Source organism: Schistocerca piceifrons, chromosome 5 (genome assembly GCF_021461385.2).
Source record: "Schistocerca piceifrons isolate TAMUIC-IGC-003096 chromosome 5, iqSchPice1.1, whole genome shotgun sequence".
In the NCBI taxonomy this organism is placed as follows: Eukaryota; Metazoa; Arthropoda; class Insecta; order Orthoptera; family Acrididae; genus Schistocerca; species Schistocerca piceifrons.
Genome location: NC_060142.1, coordinates 547579000 through 547603865, shown reverse-complemented (window position 1 = coordinate 547603865; position 24866 = coordinate 547579000). Strand labels below are relative to the sequence as shown.

General features: G+C 40.9%; 1 protein-coding gene across 1 annotated transcript in view; it reads left to right on the top strand.

Moving 5' to 3' along the window:
- Positions 1-345: 345 nt before the first annotated feature.
- The window catches only part of LOC124798544 (nucleolar protein dao-5-like), a 71376-nt gene continuing 46855 nt past the window's right edge, over positions 346-24866 (top strand). The window contains exon 1 of the mRNA XM_047261995.1: positions 346-414. The gene's annotated coding sequence lies outside the window, so the exon portion shown is untranslated. The remainder of the gene's footprint in view (positions 415-24866) is intronic.

Sequence of the window (24866 nt, the reverse complement as noted above, 5' to 3'; positions counted from 1 at the left end):
TAAGTTTGGAGGACTGATGACCTCAGCTGTTAAGACCCATAGTGCTTAGAACCATTTGAACCTTTCAGTCCTGTCGTCTTAGCTTAGTACTGGTTTCATCACAGAGTGTTACAATTGACTGAGCGTCCTACGCGCATTGTAACTTTGTGAGACTTCTGTGAGACGGCATGGCACACGCGGCAGCCGTCGGGGAGCCGGAGGGAAGGTTCGAGAGTTCCCAGCACGGCACGGCACGGCAGGTGTCGGAAAGCGAATCCGGCCGGCGGCTCCGGCCGACTTGCTCGCTGACCTGGAAGCGGCCGCGCCGCCAGCTCAGAAGACGCCGGCACGCCGACCGCGACGCATCGCCCACCGCGCCTACCAGAACTTCCCTGCAGCCGCGCCACGTACCCGGAACCCGTCACCTCACAACAGGTACGTGCTGTCTCAGGCTGCACCTTTCGAGGTTTTCTGGCTCTCCTAAAAAACTAATGCTGTTCTCAGCCTGAAGGGTGGTGAGAAGACCACAGTGTTTTACTACGTATCGTCCTATTGCACATGCTATGCTTCACTTTCCTGCCAGTTATTTAAAGTGGACACCGACACTCAGCACAGGTTTCCATTTTCCACATAAATTGTGGTCGGAAGTGAAAGAGGAGATGGATGCCAAAAATTTTCAAGGATACCTACATCTACATCTACATACATACTCCGCAATCCACCGTACGGTGCGTGGCGGAGGGTACCTCGTACCACAGCTAGCATGTTCTCTCCCTGTTCCACTTCCGAACAGAACGAGGGAAAAATGACTGCCTATATGCCTCTGTACGAGCCCTAATCTGTCTTATCTTATCTTTGTGGTCTTTCCGCGAAATGTAAGTTGATGGCAGTAAAATTGTACTGCACTCAGCCTCAAATGCTGGTTCTCTAAATTTCCTCAGTAGCGATTCACGAAAAGAACGCCTCCTTTCCTCTAGAGATAGATCGAGGATCTGAATCCTGAACCTTCGTTTTATAGTCTGATACCTACGCACTTAGAAATCTGTCTGAGAAAAAGTTGGTTGGTTGTTTTGGGGAAGGAGACCAGACAGCGTGGTCATCGGTCTCATCGGATTAGGGAAGGATGGCGAAGGAAGTCGGCCGTGCCCTTTCAGAGGAACCATCCCGGCATTTGCCTGGAGTGATTTAGGGAAATCACGGAAAACCTAAATCAGGATGGCCGGACGCGGGATTGAACCGTCGTCCTGAGAAAAAGTCTTCGCTTTATATTTTTCATCAATTTTTGATCGAAAATTTTTACAAGTTATTACTAATTCTTTCTCGTAATTACACTAGTTATTTGTTTTGACAGTATTTTCTCCTGTGGTAATCCATGCGCTGCCCCTTGAAACACGTAAACAACTGGAAGTTCTGCTTAAATTCTCAGTAACTGTTTCGTTAATTTCTGCCCATGTATCAGTTGTATGCTGAAGTTGTCATCAGAGAAAACCTGCATACATTTTCTTGGGCTCTATCTAACAACTTGCTCTGTAACTTAACTTTGTAAGTTTCGAGTAAATGTAAATGTTAGGCAACATGAATTACTATGATAACAAATAACATTATGCTGCTTTCTCGCTTATCAACAGTTGCGCCTATACCTTGCTTTTCCCATTCTCGCGTAATGTCTGTAGAACTAGACGGTAAAACCAGTGGACACGTCACTGCCAGATATGATCCACGGAAGCACTAATGATTAATTCTGTCATTCTTTCAGCCATTCATCAGTCCATCGTCGTGTTCCCTCGTGAGGAACAATCGTCAAGAAACATATTACTTCGGAGATGCAGACGCAGATTTCATGTCTCTCAATTGCCGCGTGCAAGTCTTGCAATAGGCCACATCTCCGGCGACTTACGTGTCCCTAATCATCCTTAGTGATTCTGGTAAAAGGGAACCTGCAGTTATCCGAACCTTGAGTCATTCCTGGGGACTTCTCACACCGTTGAGAGATGAAGGCTAGATCAAAGGCTGACTGAAAACTTCCGTGGTCCGACCTTCCGGCTTCCAGCTACGCGTTTTGCCACTAGCCCACTAGACCCGACGTAGATACAAATGTGATAAAATTTTTCAGAAGACTGTCATTAATGTAACGTTTGAACTGGAAAAGGCTCCAGATGAGCTTCTTCCATAAGAGAGAAGCAAAAGGAACGAATGAAGTTGAGGATTAATGCCGAACCAACGAACAGTCTGTTAAAGACGATGCTCAAACTCAGAACGGGTAAAGGGGGAAACGAACTCGGCCGTGTTGAACCCTGTTCCACAGAATGCCAGTCCAGTTTGTTAACTGCTGGGTCAGCTCACTTTACAACACAAAGAAAATATGCATCTTTTCTACCTGTGCTATTCATCTGCTGTTCATCTGTTACCCCTTTGTAATAAATTACTTCAGTAAGCTGATGACTGTTAAGGGATAACAACTCTTACTTATTGTATGAATAAATGTTAATTTTTAATGGACATTATTTCTTAAGTGCTGATAGGGATACAAACATCAAGAAGCAAACTTTTCTTAATTTGTAGAATGATTCGTTATAAGATAAGTTATTTAACTTCTTGAGAATTATCGATCAGCTGTCCTGTTTGAGTGCAATACATTCATATTGAGGACTTTTCTTCTTTTGATCATAAATTTTACACTCTGAGACTCGTGTCGTCTGTCACTGGCGCCAGCTCATTATTTCATAAGATAGGTGTTGCAAGTATATTCGCAGTGAACCAGGCAAGACTAACTTAACCACAACAGAGACGTCTCAAAACAGTAGCTCACCGCAGTGTGAAAACTGTGAGCGATTGAAGACGCTGTGACGTTTCGAACAAACCAAACCTGAATATGTATGGTGTGGTGAAGAAAAAAATGGATAATAATCAAAGATGCCCCGGGGGCAGGGGAATTTTTTTAATCGAATGTGCAATAACTAAAGATGCCCCAATAACATGGTCGTTCTAAGCTGACACAACAGATTTGCGCGAGATATGTGGAATGCCTAGAAACATTGGGCCTCAGTGTACTCATTTAGCTGTGAGAGTTTCATTATTCTCTGATGAATTCAAGTTTTAGTCTTTTTCATAGTTGTTTCGGAGCGACGAAAACGTTTTGGTGTAATTCTCGGTAAAATTCTTCTCGTTACATTTTGGGACATTTGTTATAATACCTGCTCTAAGTTTAAAAAGCGTGATCTTGTCATCCTCTCGTTAGTTCGACCATGCGTTAGCAAGCAGTCCGCAATACTGCCTACAGAAGTGTTTACCACAACGTATTTCTGGCAACGTTATGGCAAAAGATATTCCTCATTTCTCACAGTAAAACATTATATCCATTACCCTTAACACACTTTAATATAAAGACTTTGTGGCATTATTCAAATATAAGCTATTTATTAAATCTCAGGGACTTTTCTAATTTTCATTTCATTGCACGTGGAAAACAGAAGAGCACAGACGTTACAAGTAGTTTAAATTTGGAATACATTATGTTATTTTAGACATCTATCAGTACACTGCATCTCAAGCGAATTTTGCAGAATAGCGCAACTATAAGTTTCTTCTTTCAAATATTCTCGCATTATTGGCTATAGGTTTCGACTGAATCTCGTCCATTAAGATAAATGCACTGTGAGAAATACTTGTGCCGTCTGGACACTAGTACACTAGTTTAGAGCTACTTGATTGCACCAGCGACTCAACTGAATTTGATGATCTATAACACCACTAGATTTTTCTTGGTGAAAAGACTCAAGCACAGCCCACTCTCAATCGTGAGGAAAAAGCCAGGTGATCTTCGAGGCATGAATAACGACTACACTCTTTAATGCAGAAATTAGCGTCCAGGAAAGCTGTGGGCTGACCAATAATGCCTCAGGAGCTACCGTCAAGTTATGAATTAGCCAGAGAATGAATCAGGGGTACGGCAGTACTGCAATGTCACACTGGAGGACAGGGTCGCCGAGCCCGGCTATAATGCGGCTCACAGACGGGTAAGGCAGTTCTTATTTCAGGTATGTTTGTTACATCTTTATCAGTTCAAGGTGGAGTATTTTATTTTTGTAACAGTAATTTGATCGTATGTGACATTCCAATCAATACTGTTCGCGTGAAAATCCCTGTTTACTGTTTCACAAAGAATATACAATAGTGTTTCAATGAACCAGCGATTGAAGTTGTTCTTTTCAGCAATACTGCGCCATGTTTGCATATTTTATGAACTCCTGCACGACAACTCATCCACAATAAGTCAGTCGACATTGTAGAAAGAAACAATGACATTACTCCACTGAAACTTACAAATTAACAACTGTGCGTTTAAGGCATTACTTTGCGGATATGGCGAGACAAACTGTCAACCTTGAAACGTTTCATGACGTTTCATGTAGACGTGACTGTATAAAAACGTTATATACTGCACGTGGCACATAACATGTTCAAAGGTGTTAGAACTGAACGTTATATTCAAGACGTGGTTATAACAAGTGGCGCGACGAAGATAACAAAAAAATTCAAGAAAATAAATTTCTTCTGTGACATTTACAAGGATAGTGATGTAACATTAACACACAAATGGAAAATGGTTGTACCTTACACGATTGTCGAAAAATTGTAACATGTTAAATACAAGGCATGTAGCATCATGATCACTTTACGAATGATAACTACATTATTAGAACAAAGCGACAAACACGGGAAAATTTCAGTCGCTGTTCTAGGCTACGTATACCAAGGCACCTAATTAAAGCCTCATTAAGTGTGTCCTAATATTAAAACAATGTTAGTATTTTCTGCTTCTTGATTGAGCAGTTGTGAATATTTTAGAGAATGTCACTAAAGACCGCTCTGTCAGGCGTGCTAAAGCCAATAACAGCAACCTGGTAGCCGCGCGGGATTAGACGAGCGGTCTGGGCGCTGCAGTCATGGACTGTGTGGCTGGTACCGGCGGGGGTCCGAGTCCTCCCTCGGGCATGGGTGTGTGTGTTTGTCCTTAGGATAATTTAGGTTAAGTAGTCTGTAAGCTTAGGGACTGGTGACCTTAGCAGTTAAGTCCCATAAGGTTTCACACACATTTGAACATTTTTGAGAAACGTGGTGAAGTAATGCAACTCACAGGGACTGGCGTTAAGTCACAGCAGCGAAGTGGTATGTGTGTGCCACTCGTTTGTAAGGAATCTCCGCCGTATGATGGGTCGACGTGGAGGCGTTGCAGAAAGACTCTGTCGAGCTTGGGCGCTACCGTGACCACACAGTGAATGTTTCCCGATTTGTTGGTGTATCGACGCGGACCGTCCAACTTGTCTAAAAACAATGGTGATCCACTCGCAGACATGCGTTACACAATTTTCGATTTACGTCTCCCTGGGGAGACTTGTGGTTAACTAAGATGTATTTCGCTCTTTAGGTGACGTCAATAAAAAATTTTTATTACGAAAGATAAACAAAGATTACGATTTTTGTTTTCAATTAACACTCTTCTGACTGGTTTGATGCATACCGCCACGAAATCCTCTCCTGTGCCAACCTCTTCATCTCATAGTAGCACTTGCAACCCTACATCCTCAATTATTTGCTGGATGTATTCCAATCTCTGTCTTCATCTATAGTTTCTGCCCTCTACAGCTCCCTCTAGTACCATGGAAGTCATTCACTGATGTCTCAACAAATGTCCTACCACCCTCTCCTTCCTTGTCAGTGTTTTCCACATGTTCCATTCCTACAGCTACATCTACATGGGTACTCTGCAAATCACATTTAAGTGCCTGGCAGAGGGGTCATTGAACCACCTTGACAATTCTCTATTATTTCAATCTCATATAGCTCGCGGAAAGAATGAACACCTGTATCTTTCCGTACGAGCTCTGATTTCCCTTATTTTTATCGTGGTGATCATTCCTCTCCACATAGATCGGTGTCAACAAAATATTTTCGCATTCGGAGGAGAAAGTTGGTGATTGGAATTTCGTGAGAAGATTCCGTCGCAACGAAGAACGCTTTTCTTTTAATTATGTCCAGCCCAAATCCTGTATCGTTTCTGTGACACTCTCTCCCGCATATCGCGATAATACAAAACGTCCTGCCTTTCTCTCAACTTTTCGATGTACTCCGTCTGTCCTATTTGGTAAGGATTCCACACCGCGCAGCTGTATTCTAAAAGAGGAAGGACAAGTGTAGTGTAGGCAGTCTCCTTAGTAGGTCTGTTACATTTTCTAAGTGTCCTCACAAATCGCAGTATCTGGTTAGCCTTCCTCACAACATTTTCTGTGTGTTCCTTCCAATTTAGGTTGTTCGTAATTATAATACGTAGGTATTTAGTTGAATTTACAGCTTTTAGAGGAGACTGATTTATCGTGTAACCGAAGTGTAACGAGTTTCTTTTAGCACTCATTTGGATGACCTCTCCGATTCTGCGCAGAACCTTCTCATTCCTTATCTTATCAGTCTACTCATTTTCAACATTCGTCTGTAACAGCACATTTCAAATGATTTGATTCTCTTCTGTTCCGATTTTCCCACAGTCCATATTTCATAGCCACACAAGCCTGTGTTCCAAACGTATATTCTCGGAAATTTCTCTCTCAAATTATGGCCTATGTTTGATAGTAGCAGACTTCTCTTGATCAGGAATGCCCTTTTTGTCCAGTGTTAATCTGCTTTTGATGCCCAAGTTGTTGCGTCCATTGTTTGTTATTTTGCTAGCTAGGTAGCAGAATTCCTGATGTTAAGTTTCTCACTGTTCTTATTTCTGCTCCTTCCCATTACTTTCGTCTTTCTTCGATTTATTCTCAGTCCATATTCTTCACCCATTATACTGTTAATTCCATTCAGCAAATCACGTAATTCTTCCTCACTTTCACTAAGGATAGCAATGTCATCAGCCAATCGTATCACTGATATCCTTTCACCCTGAATTTTAATTCCACTCCTAAACCTGTCTTTTATTTCCATCATCGCTTCTTCGACGTACAGATTGAACAGTAGGGGTGAAAGACTTCATTCTTGTCCTACACTCTTTTTGACCCGAACACTTCGTTCTTGGTCGTCCACTCTAATTATACCCTCTTGGTTCTTCTATGTATAATGTATTACCCGTCTCTCCCCATAGCTTACCCCTACTTTTCTCATAATTTCTAACATCTGGCACCATTTCACACTGTCGCTCGCTTTTTCCAGATCGACAAATCCTATGAACGTCTCTTGAGTTTTCTTTAGTCTTGCCTCCATTATCAACAACAACGTCAAAATTGCCTCTCTGGTGCCTTTACCTTTCCTAAATCCAGACTGGTTGTCATCTAAGACATCCTAAAAAAAAAAAAAAAAGGCTCTGAGCACTATGGGACCTAAGGTCGTCAGTCCCCTAGAACTTAGAACTACTTAATCCTAACTAAACTAAGGACATCACACACATCAGTGCCCGAGGCAGGATTCGAACCTGTGACCGTAGCGGTCGCGTGGTTCCAGACTGTAGCGCCTAGCACCGCTCGGCCACACCGGCCGGCTAACATATCCTCAATTTTCTTTTCCATTCTTCTGTATATTATCCTTGTCAGCAATTTGGATGCTTGAGCTGTTAAGCTACTTGTGCAATAATTCTCGCATTTGTCAACTCTTACAGTCTTCCGAATTATGTGGATGATATTTTTCTTAAAGTTAGATGGTATTTCGCCTAACTCGTACATTCTACACACCAACGTGAATAGTCGTTTTGTTGCCACTTCCCCCAATGATTTTAGAAATTCTGATGGAATTTTATCTATCCCTTCTTCCTCATTTGATCTTAAGTCTTCCAATGCTCTCTTAAATTCTGATTCTAATACTGGATCCCCCATATCTTCTAAATCGACTCCTGTTTCTTCTTCTATCACATCAGACAAATTACGCTACAGTAAGTTGTTGTTGTGTTCTTCAGTCTTGAGACTGGTTTGATGCAGCACTCCATGCTACTCTATCCTGTGCAAGCCTCTTCATCTCCCAGTACCTAATGCAGCCTACATCCTTCTGAATCTGCTTAGTGTATTCATCTCTTAGTCTCCCTCTACAATTTTTACCCTCCACGCTGCCCTCCAGTACTAAATTGGTGATCCCTTGATGCCTCAGAGCGTGTCCTACCAACCGATCCCTTCTTCTAGTCAAGTTGTGCCACAAACTCCTCTTCTCCCCAATTCTATTCAATACCTCCTCATTAGTTATGTGATCTACTCATCTAATCTTCAGCATTCTTCTGTAGCACCACATTTCGAAAGCTGCTATTCTCTTCTTGTCTAAACTATTTATCGTCCATGTTTCACTTTCATACATGGCTACACTCCATACAAATACTTTCAGAAACGACTTCCTGACACTTAAATCAATTTAAAAAAATGGTTCAAATGGCTCTGAGCACTATGGGACTTAACATCTATGGTCATCAGTCCCCTAGAACTTAGAACTACTTAAACCTAACTAACCTAAGGACATCACACAACACCCAGCCATCACGAGGCAGAGAAAATCCCTGACCCCGCCGGGAATCGAACCCGGGACTTAAATCAATACTCGATGTTAACAAATTTATCTTCTTCAGAAACGCTTTCCTTGCCATTTCCAGTCTACATTTTATATCCTCTCTACTTCGACCATCATCATATATTTTGCTCCCCAAATAGCAAAACTCCTTTACTACTTTAAGTGTCTCATTTACTAAGCTAATTCCCGCAGTATCACCCGACTTAATTCGACTACATTCCATTATCCTTCTTTCACTTTTGTTGATGTTCATCTTATACCCTCCTTTCAAGACACTGTCCATTCCGTTCAACTGCTCTTGCAAGTCCTTTGCTGTCTCTGACAGAATTACAATGTCATCGGCGAACCTCAAAGTTTTTATTTCTTCTTCATCGATTTTAATACCTACTCCGAACTTTTCTTTCGTTTCCTTTACTGCTTGCTCAGTAAGTTATTACTGTGTTAAACTGTGTCAGTCCATATCGAAAAAGGGTTGTGGCATTATACGGCCGAGACTCGTGCGGGAGTCCTTGGCAGCTGACCGTGAAACGGCGTCGGGAGTTCGACGTCGCCAGGCGCCGGAAGGCCGCCAGACAAGGACCGGCCGCGATCCTGCACGCATGTGTGTCAGCGGTGCGTGCCGCGTGCGTGAGCGCGTGTGCGCTCCATGTGGAAGGACTGGACTCCTCCTCGGCCACTTTCTACCGCCGGGACGTCCTGGACGCTGCGCCGACCTTCGTGTCCTCGAAAGATTGCCTACCCAGCCGGGCAACTCCTGATCGCCTCGGGCGCTCGCTTTCTGTTCTGCCACAGACTTCAGCAAGGTATTCGCAACAGTAGTAGAATGAGGTAATGCAGTAATAAACGGTGTTCTAGTCCCCGTTTGAACACTTACATTTAGCTCTACATCGGTTTTCTTACTTTGCTTCAGACTAAACAGGAATAATCACCCCAAAATTATCTGCACTCGATTTCCTGGCCAACTGCGTCAGCTTTTCATTTACAGCGGCCTCGATGTAGACGAAACAAAATATTCTTCCAACCCCAACAGCATGATACACTACTGGGCATTAAAATTGCTACACCACGAAGATGACGTGCTACAGACGCGAAATTTAACCGACAGCAAGAAGATGCTGTGATATGCAAATCATTAACTTTTCAGAGGATTCACACAAGGTTGGCGCCGGTGGCGACACCTGCAACGTGTTGACATTAGGGAAGTTTCCAACCGATTTCTCATACACAAACAGCAGTTGACCGGCGTTGCCTGGTGAAACGTTGTTGTGATGCCTCCTGTAAGGAGGAGAAATGCGTACCATCACGTTTCGTACTTTGATAAACGTCGGATTGTAGCCCATCGCGATTGCGGTTTATCCTATCGCGACATTGATGCTCGCGTTGGTCGAGATCCAATGACTGTTAGCAGAATATTGAATCGGTGAGTTCAGGAGGGTAATACGGAACGCCGTGCTGGATCCCAACGGCCTCGTATCACTAGCAGTCGAGATGACAGGCATCTTATCCGCATGGATGTAATGGATCGTGCTGCCACGACTCGATACCTGAGTCAACAGATGGGGACGTTTGCAAAACAACAACCATCTGCACGAACAATTCGACGACGTTTGCATCAGCATGGACTATCAGCTCGGAGACCATGGCTGCAGTTACCATTAACGTTGCATCATAGACAGGAGCGCCTGCGATAGTGTACTCAACGACGAACCCGGGTGCACCAATGGCAAAACGTCATTTTTTCGGATGAATCCAGGTTCTGTTTACAGCATCATGATGGTCACATCCGTGTTGGGCGACATCGCGGTGAACGCACATTGGAAGCGTGTATTCGTCATCGCGATACTGGCGTATTACCGGGCGTGATGGTATGGGGTGTCGCTGGTTACACGTACCGGTCACCTCTTGTTCGCATTGACGGCACTTTGAACAGTGGACGTTACATTTCAGATGTGTTACGACCCGTGGCTCTACCCTTAATTCGATCCCTGCGAAACCCCACATTTCAGCAGGATAATGCACGACCGCGTGTTGCAGGTCCTGTACGAGCCTTTCTGGATACAGAAAATGTTCGACAGCTGCCCTGGCCCGCACATTCTCCAGATCTCTCACCAATTGTAAACGTCTGGTCAATAGTAGCCGAGCAACTGGCTCGTCACAATACGCCAGTCACTACTCTCGAAGAACTGTGGTATCGCGTTGAAGCTGCATGGGCAGCTGTACCTGTACGCGCCATCCAACCTCTGTTTGACTCAATGCCCAGACGAATCAAGGCCGTTATTACGGCCAGAGGTGGTTGTTCTGGGTACTGATTTCTCAGGATCTATGCTCCCAAATTGCGTGAAAATGTAATCACATGTCAGTTCTAGTATAATATATTTGTCCAATGAATACCCGTTTTTCATCTGCATTTCTTCTTGGTGTAGCAATTTTAATGGCCAGTAGTGTACTTCCGTAGCTCGTGTCAGCGTTAATTCATTTATATTGTGAACATAGCAAGGGTAAAACAGAGAGAGCGAATCCCACCTACAACCTCTACAGAAACCTAAAGGTTGCTATAAAAGTCGAAGGAAAATAAAGGAAAAAAGTTGGTTGAAAAGGGAGTTAGACGAGATTGTAGTTTATTCCCCATGGCATTCAATCTTTACGTTGAACAAGCCGTAAAGCAAACCAAAGATATATAAGGAAAAGAAGTTAAAGTCCAAGGAGCAGAAATACAAATTTAGGGTTTGCCGATGACTTTGAAAATTGATCAGAGATGGCAAACGACATGGAAGAGCGGTTGAATGCAACGGACAGTGCCGTGAAAGAAGATTATAAGACAAGCATCGACGAAAGTAAGGCCAGAGTAAGGAATGTAGTCGAATAAAATCAGGTGCCGCAGAGGTAATTAAATCAGGAAGTTACATACTGAAAGTAGTAGGCGAGTTCTGCTATTTGGGGAGCAAAATAAGAGAAGACATAAAAGGCTTGCTTGCAATAGCAAGAAGGCGCACGGAGGCTTTCAGACAGTCGTTCTTCCCGCGAACCATACGCGACTGGAACAGGAAAGGGAGGTAATGACAGTGGCACGTAAAGTGCCCTCCGCCACACACCGTTGGGTGGCTTGCGGAGTATCAATGTAGATGTAGATGTAGATGAAGAAGATAAATTTGTTAACATCTATTATCGAACCCACTGAAAACGTGCAGTTTTTTGTACCACTGTGAGCAACGCTCTTTTGGGAGGTACCCGACTCATATTGTCCATTGCGTACAGTTTCCTTCGCAGTTTTCGCACGGAAACTGGTTCAGATAGACCTGCGCTTAGTGACAGCAGGAATTCTTGTCGGATTTGAAACCGATTGTCATTGACAAAGCAAGAAACTTGTCTACGGTCCCTATCCGCTTCGATCTTTTTTGCGATAATTGTTCTTACGCCATCTACATGGCTGCGTCTCTTACACCATACCCCGCAAACACGTTGGACAGACAGTGTAGATACATCGACAAGTGGGGCAAGTTATTTCACGGTGTGGTCGTGGGGACGTCCAAAGACGGTAGCTCCTTTTTGCTACTCATCTTACTGGACAGATCCTACGCAACCACTACCACATACCACTTCACTGCCATGACTTAACGTCAACAGTGACCACCTGATACCAATTCTGAACTGTGTACAGTGCTCGAAAACGACCAGTGTGTTCTTTATAGAAGGCGAATTATATTTATTTTCGGTTATTCGTATCACTAATGTAGTCAGACGAGAAAAGTTAGAAGAACTAATCGTGGCCTTAGGAAAGGAACCATTGAAACATTCTCTTCAAGAGGCATGTAGAAGCCGTTAGAATTAAAAACATGATACTGATACAGAAACTGAGTTCGGCTTCTTTAGAATACTATAACGCAATGTCTGCACTGTCCCAGTTCACACAGACGCATAACCTTCCCTGGCTCAACCGCGGCACTGAGACCGTTACCATACAGGAAGTGACAGTGCGTTTCTTGGTCGGGCACCGGACGGCTAGTCAGGGAACAGAATAAGGGCAGACTTCCGTGCCAAATTCGCCTTTTGTATATCAGTACTAGACTAAAGTGTAATATAATCACGAACTAGACATTTCATTAAAGCTGATGGTGGAAGAATCCAGGACACCCTCGGGATGGTGTTGAATGAGTGATCTGTGCTTTTATACGAAGCATTCCACAACTAGCTTTCTGTTATTGCACTAATCCGTTGTATTTATATGGACGTGAAAGATCTATATAGGTAAAAACGAAATGTCACTAAAGGGTTTAGAAATCTACAAACCAATTTTAACCAATATCTGAAAACGTTGTAACTGATTACGACAAATATTTAAGTAATCGCGTCTAAGAACTTGAAAAAAATTATTCGGGTTTACAGTATTCTACAGTCGAAAACTGACGGTCCGAGGCACTAAAATGCACAAAAACAACGCCGCTAGTAGTGCCACCTATCATAATATAGCAAATATAAGCCGAATGGCACACTAAGACGATGTTACTGATGTTCTTGTCGTAAGTGAATAAGTAAAGAATTTTTGTTGCCCGAGCATCTCTGGTTGCAAGAGTTAAAACTTTTCTCAAGATGGGACTTGTGATAATGTAATGTGAATGGTTTCAATAAGTATAATTCATGGAAAATTTATTAGTTTCAGTAAATATTTATGTGGAATCTATTCCAGGTATGAAAACCAGTACAATGAATTCCTACTTTTTTCATGAATGACATTTTTTGCTCAACTTTCAAGCACGAAAAACAGCACTGTTCATTTTTGGAGTCACACTGATTGTCAATAGCACTGCTAATAATGTTAAAAGTAGCAACTAACCTCCAAACCTCGAGGTGATTTAGCAGTTGCCAAGAAAGAGATAGCTGAGTTGCGAATTGCAATCCATAGCACTAAGACAAGATTACAGTCAACCAATACTGGTCAGCAAGAAGGGGACTCCGAAAGCGTGATAGCTTGCGTCTAGATGATAACAGTAGTTTCTGGGTTTGGACTCGAAGGGTAAAGCATACACACAACGTAACAAGTTCAGGAGCAGAAAGAGCATAGGGTGTCAGACGCAAGCTAAGAAGAAAAGGGCTAAGGAGACCAATAATACCTTAGTAATATGATGATAGACATGAAGTGGGTACGATTAATTGCAAACACGTCACAAAATAAGAACATAATCATCATACTTCATACAGCAGATCCAATGACTGTTCTATTCGAGCTATTATAGCGTTATAGTGCGAACTATAGATGATCCAAAATGATTTATGTTTCAAATGACGAAAAACTTACGTTAAACAAGAGATTTCATGGTAGTAGATATGTTCGATATTAACCTAAAATAAATTATTAGAGAAACCGCTGTAAAAAATTAATACTCTAGCGTAAGGAATCCTTTCACCTTAAATTTAAAGATATGACGAACACTGCACTTATTTAATTTTTTTCTATTTTTCTTTCTCTATAGAGGCAGATTATAGCTTCCTGTCGCCCTATAGCATTTCTTGCTCATGTAGGTGGATGTCTAAATGGTCCGATAACTCGATGAGTGTAAATAACCTGTTCCCTCTAAGTGCTTCCTTCATCATTTCTGCAAGTTCGTCATTGAGTGCAGATAGTCGCCTACGGCTCTCCTGACACGGGCCTCACATTTTTCTGTCCCAAACATGCGGCACTACTGTGTCACGCCTCAGTCACCCGTAACGATCGTTCCATTAACTACACTTCCGACGGTGAATATAAGTGCTGGCTGGCTCTGAGCACTCTGGGACTTAACAGCTGTGGTCATCAGTCCCCTAGAACTGAGAACTACTTAAACCTAACTAACCTAAGGACGTCACACACATCCATGCCCGAGGCAGGATTCGAACCTGCGACCGTAGCAGTCGCGCGGTTCCGGACTGCGCGCCTAGAACCGCGAGACCACCGCGGCCGGCAAAGTAAGTGCTTTTCAAGTATTTTCGCCCACAGAAAACGAATATTGTGTGTTTTTAACAGCGGCCATTCTAAACCACGTTACACAAGACACCAGTTTGCACAGATATTCCCTCCCAGATTACCGAAGATTACAGACTAAGTACAGTAGAAATCGCTACATGTACTCTTCCCTCCGTAGTACGGAAATGGGGTGAGTTCCTATATTCCTTTTTCCATTGATATTATGTCCGCAGGAAAGTTTAACCATTTGAGTTTCAGTGACTTCTGCCTGAAACCAACATATTATTAACTTTTTAAAGGTACCACTGCCTTTAGAAGCAATCACCGATGCCGTTGCAACACAGAGATATCTACTGGTACAGTGTGGAACTTCTACGAATGTTGTGCATTATAGTAGTCGCTTATAGCAATCTAAGCAACAGTCGACCGGGAGATTGTGCTGTGTGGCTGTAGGCGATTGGGACATGCGTCTTTTTTATAATCATGTTGGTGATATGATTAACAGTGAAAGTAAGTATATGTAAAGTTGTGCCACGTAAATTTGAGTTTCTGCTACTGCTTTTATGAGTGGTTTCGAAATGAATGCACTGTGGATTATGTAATTTTGATATAAATTTTATTAAATTTTATGTCTTTTATTGCTTGTTATTTAGAACTATAATTTGTTTTAGGCATTATGAGTTCATGGGCGTTTCGAGATATGGGACTGTGTCTAGGAACAATGCGGATTTGTTTTCAAATATATCACATGAAATGACGGGTAGTTGAAAGCAGTGTTCATAGTGGTTATAAAGTGAATCCACTTTCTTAAAATAATTGAATGTTTATTTTTTTGCGAGTTTCTTCTCGTATTCGTTCTCACAGTGATAAGAAAAGGTTAATATTGTGAAAAATTTTAAAACTATGTCCCAAAGTGAAACCACTTCCTTAAAACAATTCAGGGTTTACAACAGCCAATTTCTTCTTGCATTTGTTGCTTAACATGGTAATAAAGGTTACTTTTCAAAATTATATTTGTTTTCATTTTGTTGTACTCAAACAGTTAACAAGGCAATGCCCTGTCATCTGTTCAGGCAATGTTCTCGTGAACTGTTGAAGCGCCTAAGATTTCCCGAGTTGTAAACTGCTAAATTCTACGGCATCGCGTTCGTAATGCAGATTGAGAAAGCCAGAGAAGCAGCGTAGTGTCTGTGGGGAAGGCGTGAGGCAGTCCGCTGTGGACGCGGTCCGTTGTGTCCCGGCTGGAGGTCACGGCCAAGGCAGCGTCCGGTCCCGGTCCAGCTGGAGAGAGAGCCGGCCGTGGCTGGAGGAAAGCTCTGCTGGAGCTTACGGCCCCTCGCCTCGACCGCTCCCAACTCGCCAACGCCCACAGCTTGAGTCGCCAGATTTCTGTTGTGCGCCGTACACTAGGCTTCATTACAAGGCTAATCAAGGCTGTTAGGAAGGAGGGAGGGAGACTAGGGTTTAACGTGCCGTCGAAAGCGAAGTCATTAGAAATGGAGCCCAAGCTCAGATTACGAAAGGACGGAGAAGAAATCGGCCATGCACTTTTCAAAGGAACCATCCTGGCACTTGCATGGAGCGATTTAGGGAAATCACAGGAAACCTAAATCTGGATGGGTGGACGGGCATTTGAAAAATCGCCCTTACGGATGCAAGTCCAGTGTGTGAACCATTGTGCCATCTCCTTCTTTAAGGCTGTCAGGGCTGTAGCCTAACCCCAATGTTACACGATCTGTACATTAAGCAAACAATAAAGAAGACCAAAAAGAAATCTGCAAAGCTAATTAAAGTTCAGGGAAAAGAAATAAAAATCTTAACATACATGAAATGTATTCGCATTTGCGAGTATGGACAATCTCAAAGTTTGCTGGTGACATTGTAATTCTGTCAGCCACAGCAAAGAACTTCGAAGAACAGTTGGACGGACTGGCTGATGCCTTCAAAGGCGTTAAAAGGTTAAAAGACGGACGGCAAGAAAAGTAAAACAAGGGTAATGGAATGTAGTCGCGTTAAGTCAGGCGATGCTACTGAAATTAGATTAAGAAAAGAGATACTAAAAGTAGCAGATGAGTTTTGCTATTTGTGCAGCGAAATAATTGATAATGACCGCAGCAGGCAGGTTATAAAATGTAGACTTGCTATAGCAAGAAAAACATTTCTGAAAAAAAAAGGTTAATATCTAAAATAAGTTTAAGTATTAGGAAAACTCTCCTGAATGAATTCGTCTGAAAACATGGTTGATAAGCAGCTCAGATAAAAAGAGAACATAAGTTTCTGAAATGTGGTGTGGTAATGCTGAAGATTAAACGGTAGACCGAGTAACTAATGAGGAGTCATTGAATCAGTTTGGGGAAAATAGATATTTTTGGCACATTTGACTGAAGGAAAGGATCAGTTGATAGAACATATTCTGAGACATTAATCATTCATTAGTCTGGTAACCGAGGGAAATGTTGAGGTAAAATAAGTTTCCTTTAATTTACGTCTATGGTCACAAACTTTTTGTTAATAGATTATCGGTTTCGGTCTATAATGACCATCATCAGATCTGCAGCAAAAAATGGGAAAAGAACATAAAGACACTCGCAGATTGTCTACAGCTTAAAAACAATAAACAGACCATAATGAAAAGTACGGCAGCTTGTTTTGAATAGTAGTGCTGCTGACAACATGACTCGTGCACATGATGTTATTTACTCATATTTGACGATGCTTGTGCTGACTTTGCATTTAACATTTGATGATGCCACTATGAATTTGATTTTGTAAAACAGGTATGCCTCTTCGTACTTCAAGCGCACACACGCATATATATGTCAGTAGTACTTTTCATTATGGCCTATTTATTGTTTTTAAGCTGTAGACAATCTGCGAGTGTATTTATGTTTGTTTCCCATTTTTTGCTGCAGATCTGATGATGGTCATTATAGATCGAAACCGGTAATCTGTTAACAAAACGTTTGTGACCATAGACGTAAATTAAAGGAAACTTATTGTATATACGGGTCACTGTTTTATTCGCGACAATGTCGCAGCTTGTGAAAGGGGAGGTAAAAATTGCAGAGGGAGGTGAGGGGATGAACACAGTAAGAAAGTTCAAATCTATGTAGGTTGCAGTAGGTATTCGGAAGTGAAAAAGTTCGCACAGGACAGACAAGTGTGGAGAGCTGCGTCGAACTAATCTTCGGACTAAAAATCACAACAAAGACAACGACATTCCTATGGAACTATTTAAAATATGATGACTTCGTAAAAGTAAAGACCAGACTGAAATTCGTTAGAAAAGTTGTCAGGAATTGTTGTCTACGCACGAAAGACATAGATTACAAAACTTTCGTTAAACCTAGAGATGGGTATTGCTCACACGCGACTCTCACCAGATGAAACTGACAGAAAAAATAGAAATGTAAAGAAGAGCAGAGCATTTCGTCACAGGTTCGTTCAGTACGTGCGAATGTGACACGGAGAAGAGCTCATCCAACTCAAGTAGCAAATGCTACAAGAGAAGCGTTGTAGATCGCAGCGTGTTTTATCGTTAAAATTCCGAGTGTTTAACCGTAGTATAGTTAAAAGACATATTGCTCCTATCTACCTGTACCCGGAAAAAGCCTAAGAAGCTAAAATGAAAGACATTGGAACTCTCACTGAGCTGTCTCAATGCTACACAAAGTACCATCCGCCACATTCGTTAGCTGGCTTACGGGATGCAGATATAGATGCAGGCTCGTGTCCACATTTCACTGCGAATGAAACGTGTTCGATTCGAAGCGTCGATAATGTTGGGGATTTTATCATTCGTCTACGTGTCTCACTTTTCTCAGAGCTTTGTTCTGTATACACTGAAGCGAGGACTGCGTCTGGCGATTTTTACAGCAACCTCTTGCCCTCACTCCTAGTTACCTGAATGGGTTGAAGGACAGTAGGATACAGGTCTATGATAGTTCTTACGTCATTGTCGGCCCAGGTACGACGCCGTTCTATCCAACGTTGGAAATGAGTCTATTAATTTTTAAATAGGTATTTCAACCATGATATACAAAATACGTATAACGATTTTGAGACGGGCCAGACTCTCACTCGGACATTGGCACATAGTCAGAGACGTCCTGTCTCTTGAGGTATGTGTTGTACAGTGAAACAATTTTGCAAGTACATTCATTAGTACATGTGCATGCTGTCCTGCAAAATTTGGAACAACCAGAGTTCGTAGCAAAGAAGTAATAAATTAAAACGTTAGGCCAGTGAGATTCGGCACCCTACCGGAAGTGGTAACATATATTCCAATTATTTCAGAGATACATAATAATATATACATGTGGCACAACGCCTTGGTGTGTCTTTCAATTTGATGCCACTTCGGCGAATTGCCTGTCCTTAATATACCCCAAGAATGCTACCAGGGAAAGGAGACGTATTATTTAATCTGGACTCCTTTCTGGCGAATCTTCACATCACTGGTAGGTGAAGGCTAGGTTACAATCCGACCCGGATTCGAACACGCAACGTTTCGATTTCCAGGCACACACTTTATCACTACATCACCAGGCTCGACATTTAGGAGATAATGAGTTAGTACCTAAATTAACAGATATTACTACTTGTCCAAAACGGGTACGGTTAATTGTATCTGTAATTAACAATCACATGAAATATACCTATATTTGCAGTTAAAAAGGAAATAGATGAAAGTAATACAATTAAGTTCTTTCCTGTTTCTGTTGTTTATCTACTTCTCTTTGCTTAATATTTATACGAGCACTATAATAGTTTTCGCTACATTACACTCATCTACATAATGTGAAAACTGAGGCCTACATAAAAGGAATTTTCAATTCTGGTGATTTGTAGAAGCAGTCACTAGTAAGATTGTTTTCGATTTTTTTTGTAATTCGCAGGAATTTGAAATTCCTTACCTTAAGTCTGACACGCAACTTGTGTAAGACATTTGCACCAGAAAAATAGCATAAAGGCATAAAAATGGAAACAAACTCTTAAGTGGAAATTATTTTTGAATCTTATATGATGTATGTAGTGAGCAAGACAATGTCAGTTGCAGTGCTTGCATGAGCAGGACGTGTACTAAAAACTAATGACACATTGATTAAGAAGATATTCAATGCAACCAGGAGTGCTGGAAGGCCAAAATTCACAAAAAGGCTATCATACCACTGATGGTGGTGATGATATTTTGGTTTTGTGAATCACAGTGCATCATAAACTTATTTTTATTATTAATCACAAATACTACTAAGAAGGATATGTGCTGGGCAGTATCTGTAAGAATTAATAGATCTCTGAAGTGGAGTCCGTATTGTGATCAGTTTTCTATTTTACAAACCATATTCCTATTACTGATTCTCGCAGACAAAATACTTTACTGACCTAAGATATGCTACTTCAGAAGGCTGTTCCGTACAACGATAGGGAATATGCAAATTTTTTCGTTCTGCAGGCCAATACAATAAAAATCGATAAAATCATTTAAATACTTCTTTATCTGCTTGTAAGTGTACATTTTAACCTTTTATGCACGTAGATATAAATGGATTCTACATTCATTTCCGTTTAGTAAATTATAATGTTTGTTCAGCATACAGTGACGATGTTGAGTCTACTATAATTTCTGCACTGTAACACCGCTGATGATGGTTTGCTACAAATATGCGCAACACCGTTTGTGACAGCAATATACAAACTAAGCAGTAACAGTTATACTGTTTTCTTGGATTACCAGTATCATTGCTATATCAAAAGAGATGGGCCGTTGACACTTAGTTTGAAGGTCCGTTTACAAAAAGTTTACAACATTTTGGCATTTTTATCAGTTTTCATAGCTTACATCACAGAAATTTCCATTCACAATTTCTGTATTTTTAAAGGAGGTTATCGAGTCACTTACAGCTGTATATAAATTAAAAATTAATACTTTCCCGTACACTGGACAACTGGGCATCTATTATGCCAGAACTAGTTTCGAGACAAGTGTTTATTTCAGTGAATAAGTTTTAGTAATATGGTAGAGGACAAAACTACAGTATCAACTAAAAATTAAACTTTCATCATCATAATACGATAGCCGTTATATGAATGCATCACTATAAATTCTTAAGTGTCGCATAATAGTAGTAATCCTACAAAAAAAGTCTAGTATAGCAGTTCATCCTAAAAAGCAATAGCTATTGTTTTTAGTTACTTATTATTAAATAGCTAGGGAGAAATAATAACTTATTTCGAGTCATGTCCCACATACATTCCTTATGACTTTGATTACTTCACATGAAACACTGATTTTCGTTATTATCTTTCTCCAATTCGTTTTCTTATTTTCCTTGCGGGATCACGTAATACAATGTTAGGCACATAGTTTAGTTCGGAATACAACTTTCACTTATCTTCGTCACTCGCATAATTACCGTTGGTCTTTCATTGCTACAATAGTGTAAAATCATACGCACGCCGATATACTCATTTTTACTCAAAAGCAGGACATTAATGTAGGAATAAATAATACATGTTTAATATGTAATTGGCTTGTATGTTAATTTGTTGTATTGTACATCGTTAGTACTAATTTGTGATGCTCAAAAGGGTGTTGTGATGGTTACCTGCTACAAATGTTACATTGCGAAACGTACGATGCAGTTAGTTGAAATTTCTTCCAGTGATTCTCACTGTTATTTTTGTCCTGTGTGAATGTACAGCCTTGTAAAAACAAAAAAATAAGAGAGCGTTTCAAAATGAGAGAGCTCATCCAAAACCATCTACGACGTGATAGAGTCAAAAGCTCAGGCTCAGTAGCTTAGGAAGAATTTCTTAATATTCATCAGAAATGACGCATACTAGTATTATTTTTCAAAATAGTTTAATGTCAACTACATTTAATGCAATGAAAACACATTTCTCTCACAAATATGGCATCAATTAGACTCTAAAAAAATATAGAACATTATGAATTATATAGCGCTGGAAAGAAGGTGTTAACGGAAAGCCTATTTAGTGTGTCTCGAGGAAGTCCGTAATATAGCATTACCTACTAAGTACCACTGTTAATGAAACTATCCTTTCCCAAAGTAGTAAACATATAAATAGGTTAGGTCGGGAGGGGGGGGGGGGGGGGGAGGGAGAGGAGATCCTAACGATGATGTTATGTGTACGAAAGATGGAAGTTTCGCTACATCATATTACGAATAGTGTAAGGGATAAAAATGGTTTCCTAAGTATCGATAGAGTAAATAAAATATTCTGCCATACAGGAATCAAGTTGCACAACATGGCCGGATCAAAGGAGACACGTCAAGCAGATAGGCCAGATAAACAAGAAAGTTCTGTTAGTATGGAATTGAAGAAAAAGTCTCTGAAACTGTGCGCCCAGGAGATGAAAGGATTGGGTTAACGACGCGTTATTGACGTGGTCATTGTAGATGGTGCGCAAGCTCGTACTGGGAACATATGGGGAGGAAAATACTGTTATCACAAAATTTCTGTGTCCATGCTAACCAGTAGTAATCGAAGCTTATGGATGTGGACGATAATTATACATTACTACTTCAGTTGCGAAGATACATTTTTCTTAGCCATGTCGATTTAACAGGCGATGAATATCAGTAAAAATCATTTTTGACAAAACATCGTAAAAGAAAATATCAGGTTCCATACTAGGATTAGTTAATACCCTATACGAGCTTTAATTGATTTAACATCGATATTACGTTCGTAAAAGTGAGGAGCGATCTAGAATGTCCGCCAGCTGCGCAGCTCCCTCACTCACTCTCCATCTGTCGATTTGCAGCAGCCAGCAATATTAGACTCCAAAAAGTAGTAATATAGTTGTTAGCAGTTACCGATTTCTTGCTGTTTCGAAATGTTATGCTCGCTTACATTAACAGGCGTACAGTAGTAAAGAAATAAACAGAATGGTAATAAATGCTATTGTGAGAATGATACACTTACAGAATGGTTATCACTGTTCGTTCGGTGACCGGCTGGAGAAATTGAATTCTAGGCGAGTGAAAAGTCAGAGAAGATTTATCTGGAAGCATCTGTGATGTCTTACGATGCATGGTTTTTAAAATGAGTGAACTGACAAATAAAAGGCTACAGAAGGAACAGGGAGGAATGTAGTTAATGATAGTTCCTTATAAGACGAAGAGACAGGTTAACAGGGTAGATACTAAAGCATGCACAAATAGTTGTCATGGAACTGAAAGTTATAAGGATAGAAAACTTAGCATACGGAAAACATATTTTAGTCGGATTCGGCTGTCTTGTGTATGCAGAGATGAAATGTTTGTACCATGCGGGAATAGAGGGAGGACTACGTTTAACCTAGTATTAAATTGACCTGTGCTAATAACACGATACCAAGCCTCCGCCAACGTTTTGCTATTTACCCTGTGCAGCTCTTTAAATACCCTGGCACAGAAGGCAACATAATGTTGAAAATCTTATCTAATCCTGTTTCTTGTGTTGTGTCAGTTTAGACGAGCTTCACGATGACACGACTGGACGACTTGTTTTGCTGTTTGCGTCTTCATTGAGTTACGAGTAGTTAAGTCTGCTCTCGCGTTTAAATCGCGTCTTTCTGTTGTTTACTGACTTCCTTCTATGGGAATTCAACAATATTTTGTTCGCCAACAGACTAATTTAAGATAGGCAGGTATTCAAATTACTAACGAGTGCTTAAGATGGAAATGTTTAACAGATCGGTGCTTTGTAAAGTACTTGTTGAAGACAGAATACATAAGTCCACAAACATGTATTCTTTAAAACTTTGACTACATAGCAGTTGCCCATATATTGTTTATTCCCGATTAGGTCTGCATAACAACTTTGATATTTCCATGACAAAATTTTACGTCTATCTAGATGATTCAGTTACTCAGTAATTTCACACATAGTAGATAGTTATCATAAAATCAGACTCCAGTGCAACACATGTTACGACAAGACTTGACTTAAAAATAGCACAACACTAGGCGTTTATATACACTCTTATATGGTAGAAATGCGATAAGAAAAATTGTATCTCTTCATATGAATTCACTGCCCTGTGCACAATTACATAAAGCCCCAAGTTTTCCTCTTTCCTACTTTAACCTATCATCCATATAATAATAAAAGGAATTCAATTATATATGTTCTCTGCAGTTTGCTGTCAATATGTTTACTGGGTTCGTTTGTTTATACTACGTAAAGTTAATTATTTATAAATGAAATCCTTAAATTGGAATGTAAAATGGCCATGTAAGCCATACAAATAACAATATGTTTGCGCTATTGATCAAAAATGTGCGCGTGCGCAACAGATTAAAGTTTATAATTGCTCAACACGTACATCATGCCGATAAAGAAGATAAATATGCTTCTTTCATTCATAGATCACTGATTACTTATCACTTATCACTGATAAAGGTGCGTTATGTATTGTTAAAGTAATTGGTCAGTGTTATATTGACTGTAACTGCGACAGAATCTATTCCTGAGCTAATATATTTACATGGCAAACATCTCTTTGTGATTAAAATCAGAGTGTATTACAAGCTTTTGCTACGTGTTTGGTTCATTAAGGGTAACTCGACGTGGCACTTCACTAGTTTTTTGTCGTTATTCGATGAGTGCAGTCCTTTTGTTTTAGAAGACGAAAAAATCAGCGAAAAAGGCGTTCACCAGAGAAGGCAAGATCGCCTTCTCTGGTGAACGCCTTTTTCGTTGTACTGCTATCTGTTTACACTCATAGGGCGTCGTTGCGTTGTAGAACTGTATTGTTTTGTGTATTAATCGCAGTAGGTTAAAAATAACAGCTGTTATACAATCCGGTGTGAACAACCTTCTAAATCTACATCTACATCCATACTCCGCAAGCCACCTGACGGTGTGTGGCGGAGGGTACCCTGAGTACTTCTATCGGTTCTCCCTTCTATTCCAGTCTCGTATTGTTCGTGGAAAGAAGGATTGTCGGTATGCTTCTGTGTGGGCTTTGATCTCTCTGATTTTATCCTCATGGTCTCTTCGCGAGATATACGTAGGAGGGAGCAATATACTGCTTGACTCCTCGGTGAAGGTATGTTCTCGAAACTTTAACAAAAGCCCGTACCGAGCTACTGAGCGTCTCTCCTGCAGAGTCTTCCACTGGAGTTTATCTATCATCTCCGTAACGCTTCCGCGATTACTAAATGATCCTGTAACGAAGCGCGCTGCTCTCCGTTGGATGTTCTCTATCTCTTCTATCAACCCTATCTGGTACGGATCCCATACTGCTGAGCAGTATTCAAGCAGTGGGCGAACAAGCGTACTGTAACCTACTTCCTTTGTTTTCGGATTGCATTTCCTTAGGATTCTTCCAATGAATCTCAGTCTGGCATCTGCTTTACCGACGATCAACTTGATATGATCATTCCATTTTATATCACTCCTAATG